Genomic DNA, 20,737 nt, shown 5'->3' on the forward strand with positions numbered 1-20,737 from the left:
CCGTTGAACATCACCACCACCTCCGCCACTCGTCGCTGAACCCATCCGCCACTTCACCTTCGCCGGAGACCCGCCGAAGACGCGCCGACGCCGACGCCCGACCGCCGCCGCCATTCTCCTCTGTTTTGGGTGAGCACACACGCCCGGCTAATCAAGAACGACCATGTGGCAAGTCGCTACAGGAGCTTCTACAGGAGTTCTCTACAGCGCGCAGGCATTTTCTGTTGCTCTTTTTTTAGTTTTCCAACTAAAATTCAACTAGCTATATCTTTTATTCTATAAGTCCAATTTAGGTTATTCTTTTTCCTGTGCACTCACAAAAACCAGCACTTTATTATAGTACCAAAATCTCACATGTTTTCACATTTAAAATTTGAATTCGTTCGAGTTTGAATTAAAACTTCCGGAGGCCATAACTCTCAAACCGTTTGTCGGTTTGAAGTGATTCTTTTTGCGTTGTGACCGTAGTGCAATTTAGGTGCTGTTATGCTGCTGTTGTTGAGTTTCAAAAATGGTTTCCTTGCTGTTGGTTTTATTTTGGTTCTATTCGTGTTCCGATGATTGATTTGTTGAATTGTGTGAAACGTGTAGATTGTCCGGAGTGCGACGCGAGCTATTGTCAGCAGTGTGACTTTCTGAACCAGAACCAAGGCATGTAGTTATATCACACTATGAATATATGCATGTATAGGATTAATATATAAATTTTGTTATGCTGTTGAGCTATCTTCCCGTGTTTTGCAAATCGTGGTAGTTGTAGCTTGCTATGCTTTGTAGACGGGGGTGGTTCGTGTCTTCATTGAGATTATGTGAGGACTATAAATATAACAAATTGAGTAGTAATTAAGGACTTAATTCACCTCTGGGCGGAATTGGTATTGAAGGGTGGTTTCAAGAACATCATGGTTCATACCCTCTGAATGTAAGTGGACGGCCGCCCAGGCTCAAAAAGATCAGACAGACTTAGTGACTAGTAGCTTCCATGCGCAACCACTAGCTAAATGGGCTCTGGCTTAGTTGAGTAGGTTGTGGGATCCTCGCCCAGGTAAGCTAGCAGATGTAGATATGAGTAGGTGTACCGGCTGCCGGGGGTGGAGGTGACTTCTTCTGAAAGACTTCGTCTCAATCTTCGGGTTGAGTCTAGTGGGTAAAGTGTGCAAAACTCTGCAGACTATTAAAACTAATCATGATTAGCCGTGCCCCCGGTTATGGGTAACTTTGAGCCACTATGCCATTACAGTTGTTGGATGATCTTGACAGATGTGACACTTAATAAATTTGTTGGGCAACTTAATAAAGGGTAGGTTGGAGTTGATTTTTCCAACTCAACCTTGTGTATTTAATTGTAGTAATAAAAGAACTAAATAAAAATTTGACTATTAGGTAGTTATGAGGACAAAATCAGCTTTCTGCAAAAATAAACCCTCAAGCCTTCCTTTTGTTATATTATGCATATACATGTAGGTCTGCTATATTATTACTCCTGTGCAACTTGCCAATACATTCCAAGTATTGACCTATATGGCTACAACCTCTCATGTTACAGGATATTCAGACAAAGAGTAAGGTACCGTTAGAGTCGCGAGTCTGCACTCAGCATTGCCAGTGGGCTATGATGGGACTCGTCGTTATTTTCTGCTACTTTCCGCTGTTTGATTGAATAAAGCTAGCCAAGTGCTATGCAGATTGTTTTATTTTATATACTCTGGATCATACGTTGTAATAAATGATGCTCTTGCTATTCTGGTATTCATCTATACTGTGTGTGCTAGCAAGTTCGGTCTAGGGACTAGCACAGTAAGCACAGAGACTCAAATCCTTCGAGGTTTGGTCGTTACAATATCCCTAAGGAGAAGTGGTTTAAATATCATCCTCCGATAGAAGTAAAAGTAGCTGCACCTATTAAAGTTGAAGAAAAGACTATCACTTATAATGATCCTATTGTTCCTATTGCTTATGTTGAGAAACCACCTTTCCCTCTTAGAATAAAGGATCATGCTAAAGCTTCAACTGTGGTTCGTAAAAGCAATATTAGAACCTATACACCTCCTGAGCAAGTTAAAGTTGAACCTAATATTGCTATTGTTAAAGATCTCTTGGCTGATAATATTGATGGACATGTTATTTATTTCCATGAAGAGACTGTTAGAATTGCTAAACCTTGTGCTAAAGATAAACATAGACCTGTGGTAGGCATGCCTATTATTTCTGTTAAAATAGGAGATCATTGTTATCATGGCTTATGTGACATGGGTGCTAGTGCTAGTGCAATACCTATTGACTTATACAAAGAAATTATGCATGATATTGCACCTACTGAGTTAGAAGATATTGATGTCACAATTAAACTTGCCAATAGGGATACTATTTCACCCATGGGAATTGTTAGAGATGTTGAAGTCTTGTGTGGGAAAACTAAATATCCTGCTGATTTTCTTGTTCTTGGTTCCCCACAAGATAGCTTTTGTCCCATTATATTTGGTAGACCCTTCTTGAACACTGTTAATGCTAAGATAGACTGGGAAAAGGATGTTGTTACTATTGGTTTGGGTGATATGTCTCATGATTTTAATTTCTCTAAATTTAGTAGACAACACCGTGAAGAGGAATTGCCTAGTAAGGATGAAATTATTGGTCTTGCTTCTATTGCTGTACCTCCTAGTGATCCTTTAGAACAATATTTGCTAGACCATGAAAATGATATGTTTATGAATGAAAGAAGGGAAATAGATGAAGTATTCTTTAAACAGGAACCTATCCTGAAACACAATTTGCCTATTGAAATCCTAGGGGATCCTCCTCCACCCAAGGGTGATCCCGTGTTTGAGCTTAAACCGTTACCTGATACTCTTAAATATGCTTATCTTGATGAAAAAAATATATATCCTATTATTATTAGTGCTAACCTTTCAGAGCATGAAGAAGAGAGATTATTGAAAACTCTGAAGAAGCACCGTGCTGCTATTGGATATACTCTTGATGATCTTAAGGGCATTAGTCCCACTCTATGTCAACATAAAATAAATTTGGAGAAAGATGCCAAACCAGTTCGTGATCATCAACGACGGCTGAATCCTAAGATGAAATAAGTGGTAAGATAGGAAATACTAAAGCTCCTTGAGGCAGGTATAATTTATCCCGTTGCTGATAGTTAGTGGGCAAGTCATGTCCATTGTGTCCCTAAGAAGGGAGGTATTATTGTCGTTCCTAATGATAAAGATGAATTGATTACGCAAAGAATTATTACGGGTTATAGGATGGTAATTGATTTCCGCAAATTAAATAAGGCTACTAAAAAGGATCATTACCCCTTACCTTTTATTGATCAAATGCTAGAAAGATTATCCAAACATACACATTTTTGCTTTCTAGATGGTTATTCTGGTTTCTCTCAAATACCTGTGTCAGCCGATGATCAATCAAAGACCACTTTCACTTGTCCTTTCAGTCCTTTTGCTTATAGACGTATGCCTTTTGGTTTATGTAATGCACCTGCTACCTTTCAAAGATGCATGATGGCTATATTCTCTGACTTTTGTGAAAAGATTTGTGAGGTTTTCATGGATGATTTCTCCGTTTATGGATCCTCTTTTGATTATTGTTTGAGCAACCTTGATCAAGTTTTGCAGAGATGTGAAGAAACTAATCTTGTCTTGAATTGGGAAAAGTGCCACTTTATGGTTAATGAAGGTATAAAGTTTCTGCAAGAGGTATTGAAGTTGATAAGGCCAAGGTTGATGCTATTGAAAAGATGCCATGTCCCAAGGACATCAAAGGTATAAGAAGTTTCCTTGGTCACGCCGGTTTTTATAGGAGGTTCATTAAGGACTTCTCAAAAATTTCTCGGCCTCTGACTAATTTATTACAAAAAGATATACCATTTGTCTTTGATGATGATTATGTAGAAGCATTTGAAATACTTAAGAAAGCATTGATCTCTACACCTATTGTTCAGCCACCTGATTGGAATTTACCTTTTGAAATTATGTGTGATGCTAGTGACTATGCTATAGGTGTTGTAATAGGGCAAAGAGTTGATAAGAAATTAAATGTTATTCAATATGCTAGTAAAACTCTAGACAATGCTCAAAGAATTATGCTACTACTGAAAAAGAATTCTTAGCAGTTGTATTTGCTTGTGATAAGTTCAGACCTTATATTGTTGATTCTAAAGTAACTATTCACACTGATCATGCTGCTATTAAATATCTTATGGAAAAGAGAGATGCTAAACCTAGACTTATTAGATGGGTTCTCTTGCTACAAGAATTTGATTTGCATATTATTGATAGAAAGGGAGCTGAGAACCACGTTGCAGACAACTTGTCTAGGTTAGAAAATGTCCTTGATGACCCACTACCAATTGATGACAGCTTTCCTGATGAGCAATTAAATGTCATAAATGCTTCTCGTACTGCTCCTTGGTATGCTAATTATGCTAATTACATCGTTGCTAAATTTGTACCACCTAGTTTTACATACCAACAAAAGAAAAAGTTTTTCTATGACTTGAGACATTACTTTTGGGATGACCCACATCTTTATAAAGAAGGAGTAGATGGTGTTATTAGACGTTGTGTACCTGAGCATGAACAGGAACAGATCCTATGCAAGTGTCACTCCGAGGCTTATGGAGGACACCACGCTAGAGACAGAACTGCACATAAGGTATTGCAATCCGGTTTTATTGGCCTACTCTTTTCAAGGATGCCCGTAAGTTTGTCTTGTCTTGTGATGAATGTCAAAGAATTGGTAATATTAGTAGACGTCAAGAGATGCCTATGAATTATTCACTTGTTATTGAACCATTTGATGTTTGGGGCTTTGATTATATGGGACCTTTTCCTGCCTCTAATGGTTACACACATATTTTAGTTGTTGTTGATTACGTTACTAAGTGGGTAGAAGCTATTTCAACTAGTAGTGCTGATCATAACACTTCTATTAAAATGCTTAAAGAAGTTATTTTTCCGAGGTTTGGAGTCCCTAGATATTTAATGACTGATGGTGGTTCACATTTTATTCATGGTGCTTTCCGAAAAATGCTTGCTAAATATGATGTTAATCATATAATTGCATCTCCTTATCACCCACAGTCTAGTGGTCAAGTAGAATTGAGCAACAGAGAGCTCAAATTAATTTTGCAAAAGACTGTCAATAGATCTAGAAAGAATTGGTCCAAGAAACTTGATGATGCGTTATGGGCCTATAGAACTGCATATAAAAATCCTATGGGTATGTCTCCGTATAAAATGGTTTATGGAAAAGCATGTCACTTACCTCTCGAACTAGAACATAAGGCATATTGGGCTATTAAAGAGCTCAACTATGATTTCAAACTTGCCGGTGAGAAGAGGTTATTTGACATTACCTCACTTGATGAATGGAGAACCCAAGCCTATGAGAATACCAAGTTGTTTAAAGAAAAAGTTAAAATATGGCATGACAAAAGAATACAAAAGCGTGAGTTTAATGTAGGTGATTATGTATTGCTATACAACTCTCGTTTATGTTTTTTTGCAGGAAAATTTCTCTCTAAATGGGAAGGCCCTTACGTTATCGAGGAGGTCTATCGTTCCGGTGCCATAAAAATCAACAACTTCGAAGGCACAAATCCGAAGGTGGTGAACGGTCAAAGAATCAAACATTATATCCCAGGTAATCCTATAAATGTTGAGACCAATGTTATTGAGACCGTAACCCCGGAGGAATACATAAGGGACACTTTCCGGAATGTTTCAGACTCCGAAAAGGAATAGGTATGTGGTACGGTAAGTAAACCGACTCCAAAATAGTTCTAAAGGCAATTTTCTCCACTTTGGAATATTTAGAAAAATAGAAAAATAAGAAGCAGTCGGGGAAGGACACGAGGGCTCCACGAGGGTGGAGGGCGCACCCTACCCTACTGGGCGCGCCCCCCTGCCTCGTGGGCACCTCGTGCGCTCTCCGGACTCCGTTTTCTTGCACGATACGTATTTTGGTCGGTAAAAATTCATTATATAATCTCCCGAAGGTTTTGACCTCCGTATCACGCAAATATCTCCTGTCTTTGTTTCGAGCTATCCTGCTGCAGATTAGAGCAACATGTCGTCCCAGGATTCGAAAGGAGAAAGCTATGTGGCTGATTACCTTGCAGATCCTAAGGTCTATGGGGATGTGGAGCATTGTGGTTGGACTACGGAAGAGGAAGAGGACTATGAGCCCAAGAGAAAGGAGGACATGAGCTCAGATGAAGATGAAGTCCCATTACCTCAACCTGGGGACATGCATGTGGAGTTCAAAAAGTCAGGCCTCCCTGAAAGAGCAAAGAAATTTAAGATCGAGTTTATCCCTTTTCGCCTCTTGCAGGAAAACAAGCAGGAATTATGCAAAAAGATATTAAGCCTGGAGCAGGAGATTGATGACCTGAGGGATCAAAATTCTGTCCTCAAGCGCAAATTAAGGAAGAAGGCTACGCCATCAACTAAACCATCATCTTCGTCACCAACAAAGAAGGAGACATAATCACATGGGTATGGGCACTCCCCTTGGCAACTGCCAAGCTTGGGGGAGGTGCCCCGATATCGTATCACCATCACATCTCTATCTTTACCATTTTTCTTAGTTCGATCCTATTAGTAGTATCTTGATCTAGTAGAATAAAGTTTTGGTATGATCTAGTTTTGAGTTTTGCTTTATGATCACTCTATGTAATCGAGTCCGTGAGCTATATAATAAAGGTTAGTGTTGAGTCAAGGGCTTGATTATCTTGCTATGATCTTGAGTGAATAAAAGAAAAGAGAAAAGAATAAAAAGAAACAAAGAGGTCATATTGATCTTATGGAGAGTAATGACTTCACATAAAAAGAGTATGATGATTAAAAATTGTTGAGAGTTGACAAACATAGCTTTGGTCATCGTTGCAATTAATAGGAAGTAATAAAGAAAGAGAGGTTTCACATATAAATATACTATCTTGGACATCTTTTATGATTGGGAGCACTCATTAAAATATGACATGCTAAAGAGTTGATGTTGGACAAGGAAGACAATGTAATGGGTTATGTTTTCTTATATCTGAGATAAAGTATATTGTCATGGATCATCCAACATGTTGAGCTTGCCTTTCCCCCTCATGCTAGCCAAATTCTTTGCACCAAGTAGAGATACTCACTACTGGAATCAGCTAATTTGCCATCTGCCAGCTCTTTGCCGTCTGCTAGCTGACGGCAAAGAAGCTCTTTGCCATCAGCTACCCAAAAGCAGACGGCAAAGAAAGGGCAGACGGCAAAGAAGCTCTTTGCCGTCTGCCAGCTCTTTGCCGTCGGCCAGCGGACGGCAAAGAATCTTTGCCGTCCGCTGGCGGACAGCAAAGAGTGAGGTGGCCCCCACCTCCCGCCCGTTTTTGAAAAACTTAATGGGCCACCTCTTTGCCGTCCGCTAGCAGACGGCAAAGAGGCAAAAAAGCGGACGGCAAAGCGGGGCGGACGGCAAAGAGCCTACTACCTAACGGCCCGTACCCCCCGCCCGTTACTCACTTCTTCCCTCTCCCTCGCCGTTTCTCTCCTCCCAACCGCCGCCCGCCGCGCGCCGCCGCCCCGTCGCCCCGGCTCCCCGCCGCCCCACCGCCCCGTCGCCCCCCCGCCCCGGCCCCCCGCCGCCCCGCGCCCCACCGCCGCCACGGCCCCCCGCCGCCCCGCGCCCCCCGCCGCCTCCTCCACTGCCCCGCCCCGGCCCCCGCCCCCCATCCCCCCCGCCGGCCGGGCCCCCGCCGCCCCGCCTCCTCCACCGCCCCGCCCCGGCCCTCCGTCGCCGGCCCCTCCCCGACCCATCGCCGCCCCCACAGTGAGCCCCTCGTCCCTTTTTTCTGTTTTTTTTTGTTTTTTTCTGTTTTTTTGTTTTTTTTCTGTTTAAGTTTAGGTTTAATTAGTTTAGTTTTAATTAGTTTAGGTTTTTAGTTTAGGTTAGTTTAGGTTTAGGTTAAGTAGAAGGGGGAAGAAGAAGAAGAAGAAGAAGAAGAAGAAGAAGAAGAGGAGGAGGAGGAGGAGGAGGAGGAGAAGGAGAAGAAGAAGAAGAAGAAGAAGAAGAAGAAGAAGAAGAGGAGGAGGAGGAGGAGGAGGAGAAAGAAGAAGAAGAAGAAGAAGAAGAAGAAGAGGAGGAGGAGGAGACACCCCGAAGCCCCGACCCCGAAACAGCACCCCGACCCCGACACGGCACCCCGAGACCGACACGACACCCCGACCCCGACACGGCACCCCGAGACCGACACGACACCCCGACCCCCGACACCCCGACACCCCGACCCCGAGACCCCGACCCCGACCCCGACGCCCCGCCCCGAGCCTGACCCGACACCCCGACCCCGACACTGACACGACACCCCGACCCCGACCCGGCACCCCGACCCGACACCCCGACCCCGAGACCCCGACCCCGACACGGCACCCCGAGACCGACACGACACCCCGACCCCGACACGGCACCCCGAGACCGACACGACACCCCGACCCCCGACACGACACCCCCGACACCCCGACACCCCGACCCCGAGACCCCGACCCCGACCCCGACCCCGACACCCCGACCCCGAGCCTGACCCGACACCCCGACCCCGACACCGACACGGCACCCCGACCCGACACCCCGACCCCGAGACCCCGACCCCGACACGGCACCCCGAGACCGACACGACACCCCGACCCCGACACGGCACCCCGAGACCGACACGACACCCCGACCCCGACACGGCACCCCGAGACCGACACGACACCCCGACCCCCGACACGACACCCCCGACACCCCGACACCCCGACCCCGAGACCCCGACCCCGACCCCGACACCCCGACCCCGAGCCTGACCCGACACCGACACGGCACCCCGACCCCGACCCGGCACCCCGACCCGACACCCCGACCCCGAGACCCCGACCCCGAAAAGGTGTTCTTTGGCCTTCCAGAAGCCGACGGGGTCATATATTTGTGAATTATTAGTTAGGTCATATATCTTTCGATTTTGTTATGAAAAACATCATATATAATTGTGTTGATCGGGTAGTTTTAAATGTGCAGTTGTTTCATCGCTGCGAGGTTTGGTGTTCGACGACCTCGCCGTGCGTTTGACGAGCTCTGCCCCTTCGTTCGTGGGTGAGCACAAATGACATGTCCTCCTCCCCCATTAATTATTTGATCTATTCCGATGAAACTTGATAGCTAGATATATATGTGTCTTGAATCATCAGTATGCGTAACCAATATGTGTCTCCCGTTCGAAAGCGTCATAGTTATAAATATGCATGCATTTGCATATTTATAACCTTGATTCTTTCGAATTGTCCAACGCTATCCATGGACAGCCCGAGTATGTTTAGATTGGGTTCGTTTTCCCATATGCTTTGCTCCGGATCCGACGCATAAATTTCGTCAGTGCCTCCCCTGTTGTTCTCCGGGTACACATCCTCTCTGTTTATTGCAGAGACGTGTATCAGGAGAACAGCGGGGAGGTGCTGCCGAAATTTTGCGTAGGATCCGGGGCATAGCATGGGAAAATGAACCCAATCTAAACATACTCGGGTGGGATTAGGACCTATCATTACCTATTAGAGTGTAGGTTGCATGGACGTAATAAAATTGACAAAGTAGATCAACTGATGAATACATACATGGTGAATTATATATATATATATTTGTTGTGTGTCTAGTAGCTCTGAAAGTCAAGATGAGTGATCGTGCGTGGATGTACACCGGTCACACTGGTCAGAACAAATGGAGCACTGAATGGTTCACAAAAACCAAGGGGTTTGTGCGAGCCGCATTTGCAAATGGCCAGAGGAAAACCTGGTGCCCCTGTTTACGGTGCGGCAATTGGGAAAAGAGGACAGAGGCTGAAATGGGCAAACACCTGCAGAAGAGTGGTTTTACGCCCGATTATACGGTGTGGACATTTCATGGTGAGTCTGCCCAACGTGACCGAGCTGAGGTGGATCGTCGTCGCACCGACGAGCATGGTACCGGTATGGAAAACATGGTGCAAGACTTTGATGATGCTCGGGATTCGGACGAGGAGATGGAGGAATCTGCAAAGGCCTTCAATGAAATGTTGGAGTCTTCAAAACGTCCGCTCCATGAGCACACTGAGCTTTGTCAGTTGGATGCCATCTCACAAGTAATGGCTCTGAAGGCTCAGTTCAACTTGGGCAGAGAATGCTACGATGCAATGATGACAGTATTTGGACGCTTTCTACCCAAAGGCCATGTAATGCCTGCAAACCTGTACCAGTCGGACAAAATCCTCCGTGCACTGAAGATGCCCTATGATAAGATACATGCCTGTGAGAAAGGATGTGTCTTGTTTAGGCTTGACTATGCGGACTTGAACTGTTGTCCCATTTGCAAGTCTTCCAGGTATGTTGTGGTAGACAACGGTATGGGTGAGAAGACACAGACCAAAATCCCCGTTAGTGTTCTTCGGTATATGCCAATCGTACCAAGACTTCAACGTCTTTTCATGGTCGAAGAGACGGCCAGACAGATGACATGGCACAAAACGGGCAAAAGAACCGAACTAGATGCAGATGGGAATCTGATGATTGTACACACATCGGATGGTGTTGCGTGGAAAAAGTTTGATGAATTACATGGTGACAAAGCGGCAGATCCGAGGCATCCTCGAGTCGGCATCAGCACGGATGGGTTCAGTGTGTTTGGTATGACGGCAGCCCAATACAGTTGTTGGCCCGTATTTGTCTTTCCACTCAATCTCCCCCCCGGACAGATTATGCAAAGAAAGAACATTTTCCTGACGTTGATAATTCCAGGGCCCAACTATCCGGGGAAAAATATGAATGTGTACATGCAACCGCTTAAGGACGAATTGCAAGAAGCCTGGGATAATGGGTTCAAGACATACGATGCCTATAGCAAACGGAACTTCATAATGCGTGTCTGGTACATGTACTCGACGCATGACTTGCCGGCGTATGCGCTATTCGTTGGCTGGTGTGTGCATGGAAGGTTCCCGTGCCCCACATGCAAGGGAGCTCTTGAGTTTCGTTGGCTTCAGGCCGGTCGCAAGTTTTCTTGCTTCGACATGCATAGAGAGTTCCTGAATCCTCGCCATAAGTTCAGGAAAGACAAGAAGAACTTCATCAGAGGTAGAGTTGTCAAAAACTCTGCACCACATGCATTGACAGGCCAACAGACCCTGGATCAGTTAAACGCTCTCGAGCCAGATCCCGAGCGTCCAGGGTACTTCAAGGGGTATAATTCTAAGCACGCCTGGACTCACAAAACATGCTTATGGGATCTGCCTTACTTCAAAGACCTCCTTTGCCCACACAACATCGACGTGATGCACACTGAGAAGAATATCGCCGAGGCACTTTTTGGTACATTGTTCGGCATAGATGGGAAGTCAAAGGATAATACTAAGGCTAGAGTCGATCTGGAGGCGCTATGTGATAGGCCGTTACAAAACATGAAAGAACCGAAAGGAAAGCAGAACTGGACGAAGCCAAAGGCATGGTTCAATCTTGGAAGGCCGGCTATGAGGGAAATTATCTTGTGGGTGAAAATGCAGTTGATGTTCCCCGATGGGTATGCAGCGAATCTACAGAGGGGAGCCAGTCTTGATAAATTGAAGATATTTGGTCTCAAGAGTCATGATTGGCACATATGGATTGAGCGGGTAATGCCGGTGATGTTGCGTGGCTTCATCCCTGAGGATGAATGGCTAGTACTGGCAGAACTCAGCTATTTCTTCCGTGTTCTTTGTGCGAAAGAACTATCGCCTGGCGTGCTAGAAGAAATGGAAGAGTTGGCGCCGGAGTTGATCTGCAAGTTAGAGAAGATCTTTCCACCGGGCTTCTTTAATCCAATGCAACATTTGATTTTGCATCTCCCGACCGAGGCAAGATTGGGGGGGCCCGTGCAAAATCGTTGGTGCTACCCAACTGAGAGGATGCAGAAGACGCTTCGACAAAAATGTAAAAATAAACGTAGAATTGAAGCATCGATGGCTGAGGCATTCATCACTGAGGAGGCGGCAAACTTCGTGACAGCACACTACGAAGCCAAAAATCGTCATTTGCATAATCCGAAGCCTCGGTACAATGCTGACGACCCTAAAAAGGGTGGATCCAACCTCAGCCTATTCAAAGGGAATCTCGCACCAGCCAGTGTTTCAAATCCAGTATCTTTGGATAACGAACAATGGCGGACCATTTCGTTGTATATCTTCAACAACCTGATAGAAGTGCGGCCGTACATCGAGTAAGTTCTCGGTACATAGTTTCGCAACTTCTATTTCCTTTGAACTGCTCTTATTCCTGGATATTTCATACAGTCGATACGTCGCCTTATTCTCGTATGGAGCGGTGATCCAAAAGGATTCTGTCGAAGAGTATGAGCTTCTCGCAAAGCAAGGTGGCGGCTATCCCGGTTTCATCTCTTGGTTCAAACAAACGGTAATTTCTATTAGACTTGTAGGCTAATTTGTAGGCGGCTATCCCGGTTTCATTCGCTAATTTGTGCGTAATGCAACAATCCTTTCATATTAAACTTGTAGGCTAATTCAGAGTCTATGGACGCCGAATTGAGACAAGTCGCTAATGGTTTTGACTATAAGGTCCGTTCATTTGACAAATACGACATCAACGGGTATCGCTTTCGTACCTATGGCAAAGAGCTATCTATGGCCGACCGAAAGTCTACAAATTGTTGTGTATCTGCTATCGGCGAAGGAGGTACCGAGTATTATGGGAGAGTTGAAGCAATTTATGAACTTCTATTCTATGGTGAAAACCCACCGAATGTCGTAGTCTTCAAATGTTATTGGTTTCAGCCGAAGGAGACTAGAAGAACTCATGAACATATAGGGCTAGTTGAAATCAACCAAAGCACCCATTTAGATGTTCCTGATGTCTATATTACGGCTCAACAGGCGACCCAAGTATTCTATCTACCGTGGGCCTGCCAAACTAATCCAAATCTGAAAGGTTGGGATGTCGTTTATGAAGTGCCGCCACGTGCTAGACTATCTCCCCCAAAGGAAGAGGATTATGAACCTCACATTAACCCAGACACATATGAAGGAGAATTCTTCCAAGAGACACGTCTTTCCAAAAAGCGTTTCAAGAACCGCTATACTTCACCCCAAAACATTGAAGTAGACAGTGACAGTGAATCCGACATCACCCCAGAGGAGGAACAAGAAGAGCCGGAACAAGAAGAGGTTACTGCTGCGGATGACCTGTCATTGCTTGACCGATTACGTCAAGGTGGCCTTGCACATGTTGATGCCACTGAACCCTATGAGCCCGTCATTGATTATAGTGATGATGATGATTATGCATTTATTGATGATACTGATCGAGATTATTAGTAGTGTCAGGTATTAAATTTTTTAATGTTGTACTTGATGATGATACACTTAAGTGATACACATATTATTATTCATGTCGGTCTTTTTTTTATGTTGTACTAATTTCGTTTACTGTTTGTCATGGCAGGTGTTGAAAGATGGTGGGCGCTGGTCGGGAGCGCGCCAAGGCCCCTTCTTCCTCGGCGCGTGGTCTGAGGTCTTCGATTCCAGACGTACCTCTTCGCCGAGCGTTGCTGGACAGTATGTCCACACCGCCGGGCCCTTCTTCGTCCACCGCGGTGCCCAGCAGGGGACGAGGTAGGAAGAGAGGAGGTGGGGCACGTGGTCGCGGGAGAGGAGGTAGGGTGACTGCTAGGGCGCCTTCCTCGCCGCCACCCCCAGCTGTTTCACCCGAGCACGTGACTGCTAGGGTGGACTCGTCCGAGGAGGAGGCTACACGGACTCCGGTCCACGAGCCTCCGGTCCACGGGTCTTGGGCCCACGAGCCTCGGGTCGACTGGCCTTCGGCCCACGAGAGTTCGGCCCACGAGACCCCGGAGGAGCACACGTCCGGATGGGGTACCTGGCCGGATCAGCCCGAGGAGCCGAGTGGCCATGCTGATGATGGCGGGGAGCCGACTGATCTTGAGGAGGAGGGTGGCACCGTCTACCAGCGTGGTGCTACACGGCTCCCGTCCGTGCCGGCGACCCGCGAGCAGAGGTGGTTGATCTTCCCTGATGGGGAGAGGTACGTAAGTGCATTTAATATTTTTGTACCTTCTGCATTCACGTTTCTTCAAATAACTAATGCGTTGGCCTTGTCATGCTGCAGGGGTTGGGACCACCATCATAGTGTCCGCCGGCCCAACTCCGTCCTTGGAGTTCTTTGCCGGCAAAACTTCCCGGGGTTTGTCACGTTGCCTGGTGAGGGTCGGCTTCCAGAGCTTGGGTTGAGCTGGGAGCACTACGTGGCTGCCCCGGCCCCGCCGGATGTCATTATCGACGGTGTCGTGTGCGACACGAGGGCAGACATGGTGATCAGGACGTTCTGGGTAATTTCTCCTTTACACATTTCAAAATCTTCAACTAGCTAGTTATTAATTGTACTAATCAATATTGTCTCATTTGATTGCAGACATTCTACAGGTGTGAGGAGGGATACGAGGAGGACTGCGCAAATGTTATCCAGAACGTCTGCAAGCGCCTACTCCAGAACTTACGGCACGAGGCTCGGGTGCAGGCTGTTCGAGACTACTACGCCTTGCGTGGTATCAAGAAGACCAAGCCGGCGTGCCGCGATAAGTTCCTGAGTAAGGAGCAGTACATGAAGGTAATTCTTAAGGCCTTCTACTTAAGTTCCTTCATTTAGTAATTCTTAGCCGTAGCGCTCAAGTTTCTATTTGCTAACTTAGGCGCCTCCGAGATGGTGTGCGGATCGGATGGATTGTTGGGAGGTGTTGGTCGATGAGTGGTGCTCACAAGAATGGCTAGCCCTCCACAACCAGGCCAAGGACAAACGTGCCCAAATGGAAGGTGTGCCACACCATCAAGGCAGCTCCAACTTATATCAGTTCGGGCGCAACTGGGTATGTGGTTTGCTTCATGATTCATGCAATTCATTCATCATGCTAGCTTGAGCCCTTTAATTACTAATTTTCATTGTTTCTCTCTTTCAGGCACGCCACAATAAGGCGGATAAGGTGCCAGAGGTGTACGACCTGTATGCCATGGCCCACACTGGCTCTTACAAGAAAGTCAAGGCTTTCTCTCAGTCTGACCTCGATGATGCAAACAACTTCACCAACATCTCCTCCCACAACAAGCTCGTGAGATATAGAGATGAGGGGAAGGCGAGGAAAGGGGAGGACTTTAACCCGAGCCAGGGTCCCATTGATCCAGAGCTGGTGATGATATCTGGTGGCGGGAGGTCCCATGGCTCCATAGCCATTGGAGATGGACTTATCCGTTGTCCTAGCACTCTCCCGGAGATCAAGGCGCGCCAGTCGAGCTCCGCTCCTGAGATAAGGCCTCGTGAACGGCCAGTGCAACTCGCCATCAAGGTTAGTGATACGTACTCAGTTATCTTTCTCCATTACATTGTGTGCGCTTCCATCAATGATTACAAATGGTCATGTGAGTGGTGTTGCAGGCTGCTATACAGACTGAGAGAGATAGAACGGAGAAACTTCTGGCGGAGGCGGCGGAGAGGCAGCGGGAGATGGAGGAGAGGACGAGAAAGATGATGGAGGAGGAGAGGGCACGGAATGACATGCAGGCAAGGGCCATGTACGAGCTCCTTGTGGTAAGTTTCTTCTGCAGATTACTTGCTAGTCTTAACATTTGAGTCTCATTACTAACTAGTATGACTCTGTTCTGAAAACCAAATGTGCAGTCTGTGTGCGAGAAGTCCGGTCAGCCCGCTCCGCCGATGCCAGTGATTGCTCCTGGGAGCACGGTGAGTTTAGTTTGAATGGACATTACTTGGTAGTCTTAACATTTGAGTGTCGTAATGCTAACGAGACATTGGAAATGATCTTTGGTGCAGCTTAACTCCAGAAACGCATCGCACGATCCTTCTCCAGGTAGCGGCACTAGCCACCCCGCTCCTACACCTCCCTGATCACGGTAAGTTTCTCTAGTGTTTTGCTTAACAAATGCATAAAGACCTAGACTTAGCTTTATTTCCTCCAATATGCTTACCATAATGACCTAGAGTTAGCTTATTTTCCTCCAAAATGACCCATTTTACCTAGGTTAGCTTATAAATGATGCAGTTCATCCAAGTTAGCTCAAAAATGACCCATTTTACCTACATTAGCTCCTAAATGATCCATTTTACCTACGTTAGCTTTAAAATGGCCCATTTCACCTAGGTTAACTCCAAAATGACCCATCTTACCTAGGTTATCTCATAAACGATCCATTTCAACTAATTTAGCTCATAAACGATCCATTTGACCTAAGTGAGCTAAAAACGATCCATTTCACCTAAATTAGCTCTTAAATGATCCATTTCACCTAAGTTAGCTCAAAAAGATCCATTTCAACTAAATTAGCTCATAAATGATCCATTTCACCTAAGTTAGCTCAAAAACGATCCATTTCAACTAAATTAGCTCAAAAATGATCCATTTCAACAAAGTTAGCTCAAAAACGATCCATTTCAACTAAGTTAGCTCAAAAACGATCCATTTGACCTAAGTGAGCTAAAAAACGATCCATTTCACCTTAGTTACCTCAAAAACGATCCATTTCAACTAAGTTAGCTCAAAAACGATCCATTTCAACTAGGTTAGCTCCAAAATGACCCATTTCACCTTACTTAGCTCAAAAACGATGCCCTTCACCTTAGTTAGCTCATAAACGACCCATTTCAACTAAGTTAGCTCATAAATGATCCATTTCAACTAAGTTAGCTCATAAACAACCCATTTCAACTTAGTTAGCTCATATATGATCCATTTCACCTAAGTTAGCTCATAAATGACATATACTTCTTGTTCTAGTCTTCTTCTTGTTCTAGTCACCTATTTCTAACTTTCTTATTTACCATTTTGCAGATTTCATTCACTTGATGGAAGCTAGCTTGCTATGATGGAGTGCTTGCTTTTCCTTTGATGAAACTTTGCATTGTATCTAGCTTGCTATCTTCATGACACTTTGCATTGTAATATATATATGGATGGAACAATGTGTATGGATGGAACTTCCTTATGTATGAACAATGTGTATGGATGAAACTGATGTGATATGTGATATGAAACTTATGTGCTAGATATGTGTTGGATATGTGCTGGATATGAAACTTATATATGTGATATGTGCTGCAAATTGTGGGATTTAATAAAAAACAGAAAAAACAGACAATATGCAGGCTCTTTGCCGTCTGCCACCGACGGCAAAGAGCCTTTGCCGTCTGCCGCGGACGGCAAAGAAGCCACGTGGCAGCCAACTGTGCTTCCTGGGAGCTGACCCATTTGGTCAGTTTGCCTACAGTGGCAGACGGCAAAGACTTTGCCGTCCGTGGCAGACGGCAAAGAACCTGCACTTTGCCATCAGTGGCAGACGGCAAAGAACCTGCCATCTAGTGATGTGTAGATGACATCATAAGGCGGACGGCAAAGACCAAAGGCTCTTTGCCGTCTGCGGCGGATGGCAAAGGTCTGCCGTTAGCCACTTAACGGACTGACAGCGCAAATATTGCCGTCCGCCCTCTTTGCCGTCTGCCGCGGACGGCAAAGAGCCTTTGCCGTCCGCCGCCAGGAAGTAGACGGCAAAGCAGCTGTTTACCGTAGCCTTCTTTGCCGGAGCCTTTTGCCGTCCGCGGCTGACGGCAAAGGTCTTTGCCGTCCGCCTTTCGAGCCTTTGCCGTCCGCCATGGCAGACGGCAAAGTAGCTGTTTCCTGTAGTGACTACTTGTGGTTCCAAAACCCTTAAACCAGCTTTGCCATGAGAGTCCACCATACCTACCTATGGATTGAGTAAGATCCTTCAAGTAAGTTGTCATCTGTGCAAGCAATAAAAATTGCTCTCTAAATATGTATGATTGATTGGTGTGGAGGAAATAAGCTTTATATGATTTTGTGATGTGGAAGAAATGAAAGCGACGGACTGCATAATAAAGGTTCATATCAGAAGTGGCAATATAAAGTGACGTCCTTTCGCATTAAGATTTTGTGCATCCAACCCTAAAAGCGCATGGCAACCTCTGCTTCCCTCTGCGAAGGGCCTATCTTTTATTATCTTCTACCTTATGCAAGAGTCAAGGTGATCTTCACCTTTCCTTTTTACATTTTATCCTTTGGCAAGCATAGTATGTTGGAAAGATCCTGATATATATATCTAATTGGATGTAAGTTAGCATGAGTTATTATTGTTGACATTACCCTTGAGGTAAAAGGTTGGGAGGTGAAACTATAAGCCCCTATCTTTCTCTGTGTCCGATTAAAACTCCGTAACCACAAGTATTGCATGAGTGTTAGCAATTGTGAAAGAATAAATGATAGTTGAGTATGTGGACTTGCTGAAAAGCTCTGACATAGACTCTTTCTGATGTTATGATAAATTGCAATTGCTTCAATGACTGAGATTATAGTTTGTTGGTTCTCAATAAAGTTTCTGATTCATACTTTGCATTGTGAATAGATTATTACTTGAGCATAAGAAATCATATGACATTATCCATATATGTTGCTGTTATGAAAATAATCATGATGCCCTCATGTCCGTATTTTATTTTATCGACACCTCTACCTCTAAACACGTGGACATATTTATCGTTATCGGCTTCCGCTTGAGGACAAGCGAGGTCTAAGCTTGGGGGAGTTGATACGTCCATTTTGCATCATGCTTTTATATTGATATTTATTGCATTTTGGGCTATTATTACACGTTATGTCACAATACTTATGCCTATTCTCTCTTATTTTACAAGGTTTACATAAGGAGGGAGAATGCCGGCAGTTGGAATTCTGGGCTGGAAAAGGAGCATATATTAGAGACCTATTCTGCACAACTCCAAAAGTCCTGAAACTCCACGAAAGTTATTTTTGGAAATAATAAAAAATACTGAGCAGAAGAAATACGTCAGGGGGGGCTCCACCTGTCCACGAGGGTGGGGGGCGCGCCCTACCCCCCTGGGCGCGCCCCCTGCCTCATGGGCCCCCTGTTGGCCCTCCGGTGCCCATCTTCTGCTATATGAAGTCTTTCGTCCGAAGAAAAATCATAAGCAAGCTTTCGGGACGAGACTCCGCCGCCACGAGGCGGAACCTTGGCGGAACCAATCTAGGGCTTCGGCAGAGCTGTTCTGCCGGGGACACTTCCCTCCGGGAGGGGGAAATTATCGCCATCGTCATCACCAACGCTCCTCTAATCGGGAGAGGGCAATCTCCATCGACATCTTCACCAGCACCATCGCCTCTCAAACCCTAGTTCATCTCTTGTATCCAATTCTTGTCTCTAAGTCTGGGATTGGTACCTGTAGGTTGCTAGTAGTGTTTATTACTCCTTGTAGTTGATGCTAGTTGGTTTATTTGGTGGAAGATCATATGTTCAGATCTTATATGCATATTAATACTCCTCTGATTATGAACATGAATATGCTTGGTGAGTAGTTACGTTTGTTCCTGAGGACATGGGAGAAGTCTTGCTATTAGTAGTCATGTGAATTTGGTATTCGTTCGATATTTTGATGAGATGTATGTTGTCTATCCTCTAGTGGTCTTATGTGAACGTCGACTACATGACACTTTTCACCATTATTTGGGCCTAGAGGAAGGCATTGGGAAGTAATAAGTAAATGATGGGTTGCTAGAGTGACAGAAGCTTAAACCCTAGTTTATGCGTTGCTTCGTAAGGGGCTGATTTGGATCCATATGTTTCATGTTATGGTTAGGTTTACCTTAATACTTTTGTTGTAGTTGCAGATGCTTGCAATAGAGGTTAATCATAAGTGGGATGCTTGTTCAAGTAAGGGCAGCACCCAAGCACCGGTCCACCCACATATCAAATTATCAAAGTACCGAACGCGAATCATATGAACGTGATGAATACTAGCTTGACGATAATTCCCATGTGTCCTCGGGAGCGCTTTTCTCTATATAAGAGTTTGTCCAGGCTTGTCCTTTGCTACAAAAAGGATTGGGCCACCTTGCTGCACTTTATTTACTTTTGTTACTTGTTGCTCGTTACCAATTATCCTATCACAAAATTATATGTTACCTATAATTTCAGTGCTTGCAGAGAATACCTTGCTAAAAACCGCTTATATTTCCTTCTGCTCCTCGTTGGGTTCGACACTCTTACTTATCGAAAGGACTACGATAGATCCCCTATACTTGTGGATCATCACCCACATATCAGCGAAAGGAAGTAGAAAGACAGGAGTAACTAGTTACACATAAATATATTTTTGACAGAGAGATACTCCTCTGTAAAGAAATATAAAGATCTTTTATATCACAACTTTATACATAAGAAAAATCAAGGGGAATAATATATAACATATATATTTCTAAAAAATAGAGTTTTTTTAACACGGTATAGACGAGTTGGTGATAATGGTGTGCCTACCATCCTGCAATATAGGCCGTCCGATTTATATCTGTCGGATAGGAAGGAAACTATGGCAATTATGCAAAAAGGTACCCACACACCTCTCCACATTTGCAAATAAGACCTTTCCTCGTTCATCCTTTTCTCTCACAAGATAAAATACTCATACAAATGCATCTTGATGTTACGTGCAACACACTGGCATTATGGGGGTTCAGTTGAGAAATACTCAGACAAGCTCATGGTTCTGGACTTTGGGCCACAGGCCAGTGGGCCTGCATGTTTGGGGGCCCATGTGTTCTACCTCAGCGCTTTTCATATTGCAAGCGATCGGTACGACGCTGGTTT

This window comes from Triticum aestivum, chromosome 7D (genome assembly GCF_018294505.1).
Source record: "Triticum aestivum cultivar Chinese Spring chromosome 7D, IWGSC CS RefSeq v2.1, whole genome shotgun sequence".
Classification (NCBI taxonomy): domain Eukaryota; kingdom Viridiplantae; phylum Streptophyta; class Magnoliopsida; order Poales; family Poaceae; genus Triticum; species Triticum aestivum.